This window comes from Bidens hawaiensis, unplaced genomic scaffold (genome assembly GCF_021521415.1).
Source record: "Bidens hawaiensis isolate Kalapana, Puna unplaced genomic scaffold, B.hawaiensis_p1.1 tig00000864_1, whole genome shotgun sequence".
NCBI classification, from domain to species: Eukaryota; Viridiplantae; Streptophyta; class Magnoliopsida; order Asterales; family Asteraceae; genus Bidens; species Bidens hawaiensis.
Genome location: NW_027491050.1, coordinates 2,689,262 through 2,696,750, shown reverse-complemented (window position 1 = coordinate 2,696,750; position 7,489 = coordinate 2,689,262).

The window sequence follows — 7,489 nt, the reverse complement described above, 5'->3', positions numbered from 1 at the left end:
CCAAAATAGATGCTTCAAGTTTGGCGATTAGATCAGCAATTTTCTTATTGGCATCTAAGATGTGACAACACTTGACATTGAAATCACTTTGCAGTTTTGTAAAGTCTTTGTTTGATGCTTCTAGTTTTTCTGTAAGACCCTTCTCAAGTTTCTTAAGTGTATAGTTTTCGTGTTTTATATTTTCCATTTCCCTAACAAGAGTACTATTATGCACATGAAATAGCTCTACCTTTCTAATGCATGCTTGAGAACATAATCTAGAGTTTACCTCAGACGAAGCAGCAGGAGTAGAAGCCATGAAAGCAAACTGGAGACTCTTCACCTGATCTTCAGTCTCATTTCCTTCTTCAACATCATCAACTTGAGCGAGGTTTGCTGTCTGACCCAAAATAGTGAGTGCCTCCATCTGATCTGCCCAATCAAACTGTTGTGCAACTAATCCTTGTTCATTTCTTCCAGCAACGGCATTATCTCCCCTTGCACCATTCACAGGAACCAGAGCCCTTTCAGTATTTCCCTCCTTTTCTGGATTAGTGCATTCTCTAGCAAAGTGTCCTGGTTCATGACAGTTGTAGCACATGAGGTTCTCCTTGTTGAAACCCACCTTTTTGTTTGCAGGTAAGTTCCAATTGTTCCTGCCAGTCCTTTTATTGAACTTCTTCGCTCTGAATACAGCCATGGCAATTTGCCAGGAGATGTCCTTCTCTTCCACGTCATCAGGATGGATCTGATCCAGTTCAGTAGAACCGACTAGTTGAACAAGGTCTCCAGCAAGAAAAGCATTATAGCAGTTCATGAAGCATGCCATGAGAGCAATATTCTCTTGAGATGGCAGGTCCTTGGGTAGGAGATTTGCTGGAAGAAGCAACACTGGGTTAGGGTTGAGACTGTGGAGACAGCTGTGGAAAGAATATGGAAGCAGGCGGCTTTGGCTGAGGTGTAGGTGGAGTGAATTGGCTTTGAGTTGATCTGAGCATGGAAAAACTTCCATTTGGCTGCTGTAGCTGTGAGTATACACCCTGAGAAGACTTGAACATGGAGAAGTTGTCTTGTGATATAAGTGCGTTGTTTGATGACGCGGCGTATCCTGTAGCAGTATACGAATTTGAATGGTTGATTACTCGCTGTTTGTCATCCATATCACATGACTTGATGATAGCGATCACCTCAGATAGGGTTAGTCTAGAAAGATCCTCTGTCTTCTTGATAACAGCAACGTTCATATCCCATCCTTGTGGCAGAGTTGATCAACTTGTTGTTGGTTTCATTGAGAGTTAAGTGTATGTTGGCTGATCTCATCTCGGTAATAAGTGTGACGAATCTTTGCAGCTGACTTTCCAAGGACTCACCCAGAACATGATTGAACATAATAAACTTTTGGCGTAGCAAGTCCTGACGACTGCGCTTCATGTCTTCGTTTCCCTCATAAACCTATATCAGTGCCTGCCATAAGGCCTTTGCTGATTGCAACTCGCTGAATCCTTGAGCAATCTCAGGTGACAGGGCCATAGTAAGAGTGGCAAGTGCCCTCTCATCTTCTTCTACCTTGTCAAAGTCAGCATCAACATACAATTCGATAGTCTTGACAGCAATCTCTCCTTCGGCTGTCTCATATGTGATCGGTTGAGGACCTCTAACTATGCTCCTCTACACCTTAGCATCTTTCATGTTGACATACTTTTGGAACCTGAATTTCCATTCATAGAAGCCTTCGTGCTTCAGCAGACGGGGCACACGGGTAGCAGTACCTATAATGGAGTCTAGCTCCTGGTGAAGTGCTGAGTTAATGGATGCGTTGATGGATTGATCCATGATGATTATAAACCCAAAACAAACCCAAAGTCTTTAAACAGCCAAATCCAAACAGGCCCAGATGAACAGTAGGCCCAACAGAGAACCCAAGTGTAAACAGAGAATCCAAAGACTGACCCGAGAAGCATATACTTGACCCGAGAACCCAATTGATGATCAAAGAACTAACCCGTCTATCCGAGAACCCAATTAGTTACCCGAGAACCTGAATAATGACCCAAGAACTGCTAAGTCAACCAGAGAACCAGAGAACCAGTGAACCAACAAACTATCCCGAGAACCCTCAATCTTGGCCGAGAACGACCAAAGTCTTCCAGAGAACCACTTTTGAAATGTTTTTAGATAAGGAAACAACCTCAAATCCCTAAAAATCAGGGATTTGAATTCCAGTTTTGATTTTGGTCAATCTTGTGTTCAAAATATTCAAAAGAATTCCAATGAACACGATGAACACAACTTCAACAGCCACCACACTTGTAATTCCAGAAAACACACCAAAACATCAACCAAGAACCCAATAATTGAATCTTGATATCACAACCGAGCCTAGAATAGGTTTATAGGCTCTGATACCAATTGTAAGTCCCGTGTTGGAGGATCTTGCAAGGTGATACCAAATACACGATGAAATGCGAAAAATAACAACGTATTGATTCAATACGTGAATGATAATAGCAATAAGAACACACAAGAAAGGCTTCAAAACACACTATTATATAATAGTCGGGTGCTTAAGCCCTTAAGAGTTACACAATGTCGCGGCTTCAACACTAACAAATGACCAAAAAATTTTACAAGGTGAAATGCATGGTATTTATAGACATATACCATACCTAAGCCCACCGAAAACCCTTTTCGGTTTACAAAAGAAAGCCCAACAACATATATTAAAGCATAAACCATTTATTGTAGCCCAACACCATTTGAATCAGTAATTCAGTATTCTTCATTTTCTCTTCTGCATACATCTTCAACCCTTCAATTTCAATTACCATTCTTGATTGGGTTTGGTATGACTGCATACAATCATCTTCAAGTCCTTTGATTTGACTTTCATAAGTTGCTTCACTTGTTTCATAAACATTTAAGAAGGCTTCCTTTCTCCCACACTCAGTTTTCCACTTTCCAATCTCCTAATTTAGTTTATCACTAGTAACAAGATGATCAAAAATTGAAACATCAGATTGTACCTGATCATTTGAAGATTCAGCCTTGTCATGCACTTTGGCCATAAATGCAACATTTACCTTCTCCATTTTAGCTGCATGATTGCTCCAATCAAATTCCCCATCTTGTGGCACCCTGGTTAAAGCAACATTTCCTTGGTCTCTCTGCTGGTTCACATTGTTCTGATTAGTTATGTTCTGATTTGTGTGAACCTACATTTGATTGTTTCTTTGAGGTTGAAATGTTTGTTTTTGGGGTCTGTTCGGATTTTGGTAGGGGTTTTGGTTGGCAATCTGATTTCTTTGTTGCTGGAAATTCAGATTCTGGTTCTGGTAGAATTGATTCTGGTTCACTTGATTGCCAGCTTGCTTTGGCATGTTACACTCTCTAGCAAAATGTCCAGGTTGTTGACAGTTATAACAGATGGCCTTTGATTTGTCAAATCCAATTCTTTCATTTGGTCCATTGAAGCTTGTTTTACCAGTCCTGTTATACAACCTTTTGCTTCTCACTGCCAACATAGCTGCCTGCCATTTTATGTCAATGTCTTCTAAATCATCAGCATCGATTTGCTCAAGATCTTCCTACACAATACTTGTGTTGGTCAGGTTCTTGGTGACAAAAGCATGGTATGACTCAGTAAACATAGAGAACAATGCCTGATAATCTGTTCCTTGAGCATTATTGTTCTGCAAAAATGTTGACTGCCCATTTGTTGCAGAGGGAGTGTCAAATTCAATCAACTGAACATTAAATCTTGATTGGCCACTGCAAGTTGAACTTGTGTCTGATGGTTAGTTAATAATAGGCTGCTGGTTCTTGATTGAGAGGTTGCCCATAGGTGCTACAAGGGCATTGTTCACTTGAAAACTTGGCTTGTCCTCCCTAATCATATGGTTTTCTATCATCTCATGTTCTGCAGCCTTGAGAAAGGCAATCACATCATCCAACTTGAAGTTGGGAAAGCTGGCCTTTTCTTTGATAAACTTGCTGGCAGTGTACCATTCTCCATACAAATCAGTCGTTCTTATTACGTTCACAATAGTCATAAACCTCTGCAAGACTGATTTCAATCTTTCTCCGTCTTTAAACTTGAACCTGTCAAGTTGCTGCTTCAGTCTGTCTTTCTTTATGTCTCTTAATTCAGTATACCCTTGAAACATTTCAATAAATACATCATACATACCCTTTGCGGTCTTTTGATGATTGACAGTTGTCAAAATTTCCCTAGAAAGCCCTAACTTCAGCATAGACAAAGCCTTATCGTCTCGTTTCTTCATTTTTAGCTCAACGGTGGCATTGTTGTTCGGAGCTGTTGAGGGAACATAGTTTCATTCAGTGATGGAAGTCCAAAGCTCTGGGTCGTTGTAGTTCACAGCTGTTTCAAAGAGTACCTTCCATTTGATGAAGTTTTCTTGTCCGAGCAACCTTGGAATACTGTTGGTGGAAACTTCCTGGTCTTTTATTTTTATTAGATCTGAGATTTGTAGCAGTAAAACAGAGCAAAGCTTCAAGCTTTATCACACACCTTTAGTCCCGTGGCCTTCAGCGAGCTTACACAAGCTCTAATACCACTTGCCAGGACCGTGAATCGTGTAAAACCTTAAAAAGGTTGAAAAGAACACACCGACTCGATTACCCAAAGGCCTGTTGAATATCCCGGCGGAATCAGGATATCCAACGAGTGAGAATGAAGGAGTGAAAATAGCAAACACAAAACAATAATAGATAATCAATAAAAGCTCATTCAAAGACAAAGATTCATTGTATTAAATGATTCATTAATGAAACAGTGAAAAGAATGTCTAGGGTTTTGTGTGTGACGACGGCGGCGGCTATACGAGGAAACAAAATGTAATATTCTTTTTGGAATGTTTCTCGTATTCTGTGTGTGCCAGCCTGTAAATCCGTGTCTCAATCCGTGTCCTAAATAGAATCCTAGGACCCCTATTTATAGACCCTGACATTCCTTCTACAAGTTCCTAATCATTACATAATGAAATATAAAATAATACAAGTGTTGAGTCCTCGATCTAGGTAACAATCCTGCTTGAGCAAACTCACTATGCTAGGTATTCTCGATGAGTGTCCTCGAGCATACTTTACTTAAAATATCTTCAAAGAAGATATTCCCTTCCAGCAGACTTCATTCCTCTTGACTGGTCCAAGCTTTGCTCGAACTAGTCCATCGAGCAAGTTCATTCTTCTTGATGTCTTCAGTTTTACTTATTCAGCAATCTTTAGCATGCTCGGATGTAAATCTTGCTCGGGAACTGAACTGTGCTCGAAGTCCTTTCTTTTATCACGTGACATCTTCTTATTGAATCCATGCTTGTCCCCATGTGCTCGATCATCCTATGCTTGTGACGCTTGGTTAAAACTTGTATGATCAAGTTGTTTTCTCGATTGGCAATCCATGCTCGATAGAAGAATACTCTTGCTCGTTGAAGGGTAACTTGCTCGAAGCCTTAACACTTAGAAGAATCATCCATTTAAGGTTCTGAAGACCCTACTCGAAGCAGTAAAACCATGCTCGATCGTCTAGGCTTGCTCGAAGTCCATACTTAGCCGTTTTCTGAGGAGGTTGAGAAGATTCCAATCTTCCTTATCATAAATCCGACCCAACAAATTAAGTCATTTGGATGATTGTTTATTTTGTTTGGACAAAAACCCAAAACTTTCTATTTCGTCTTTATTTGGCCGAAAGTTTTAGGGTCAAAGGGGAACCATTTTGGTCATTGTGTTATTGCATATTTGGATGTGTAATAGATGCTCATAACCTAGCCATGGCCTTGTGTTTGGTTGAATGTTTGTGTTGTGTTATTTGTTCATTCGATATGGTTGTAATATTTTATTTGGGTTGTGTAATATATTTATTTATTTCATTTGGTTTGAAATAATAAGTAGATTAGATGCATTTCTTTTACTAGAAAAATGTATTAGGATATATTTTGTAAAAGAAGATGCAAGGAAGGAAGCCCAAATAAAGTGGATGGAGACCACAACACGGGGGGGTGAACACTTGAAGCATTTGGATGCGGGATCAAGTGGGAGTTCACTGACACAAGCTTATGTCCTTTTAAGTCCCTTAGGAGAGACCTTTTGGCACACTTGTCTTCGGTCAACAAGTGTAGTCAATATTAGGAGGCTATGGTTATGAACTTGTGGTTATATGTTTTATGCTTGCATGGTTGATTTACTTTTATTTGTGTTATTGTGATGTGGTTTGCTAACAACTTAAAATCAACAACTAGTATAAAATTGGTTCCTTAGAAATCGTTAGGTAATAAAAATTGGTTTTATTAAAGTCTAATGACTTCATAATAAATTGGGTTTTATTAATAGGAACTTTGAAAATAGGTTTTTCAACTAAGTACCATATATTTGAATGCATGCAAATGGAAGGTACATAAAAGGTTTTCCAATCTAGAATTTAGAAAACGAAAATCCCTTTTATAAAATAAGTCGAACACCATCCTTTTATACAACACTCGAATCACTTGGAAACTCGATATGGGATAAAGGTCACCTAACCATGTTGGAGAAAACTTGTGAGTTTGAGGTGGGTTTACCATATTTGTGGGATAAAGGTCACCTAACCACTTGTATGTGTAAACTCACATGTGTGTAATAGTAGGACGACTTAAATTGGAAACCATGTGAATAGGATGGGATTAAACATGCCGACTAAACATGAGATGTTTAACCGATCCCATAAAACTAGAAGTTGCAAAGGGTTGCAATCGTCAAACGTTGACTACCTTGTTAATTTTGAATAGTAGGATAAAGGTCACCTAACTACTATTTGAATGTAACGTTGGGTTCTAGATTTTAATCATTAATTGTCTTGGAGACATAAAGGGTATTAACGATTAAAAATTAATTGATATCAAAAATACTAAAATAGAGCTTTGTTATAATTGTAGATGGCCGCAAACAACAACCCACCTAACATTATTATCCCACCAGTTAATAACCTATCACTAAGATCTATTCTTGACAAGGATAATCTAAACTATAACAACTTTATAGATTGGTATCAAAACTTGAGAATCATTCTCAAGCAAGAAAAGAAATACTACGTAATAGAAGAGCCTATTCCCGATGAACCTAGCATTGACGATGTTAAAGACCATAACGATTAGGTTAAGCACAATGAGGATTCGGTGCAAGTTTCTTGCCTCATGTTGGGAACTATGATTCCCGAGATTCAAAAGGATTTTGAAATTCATGGGGCATATGACATGATCACCCAACTTAAGGAAATGTTCCTTACACAAGCTAGGGTGGAACGCTTCGAAACGGTTCGATTGCTTCATGCATGTCATATGGAAGAAACCCAATCGGTTTCCTATTATGTGCTTAAGATGAAAAGCCACATTAATCGTCTCGAGCGCCTTATTTGTCCCATCTCAAAGGAGTTAGCCACGGATTTGATCCTAAATGGGCTAACCAAGAAATTTAAGACCTTTCTAATGAATTACAATATGAATGGATGGGACAAAAGCAT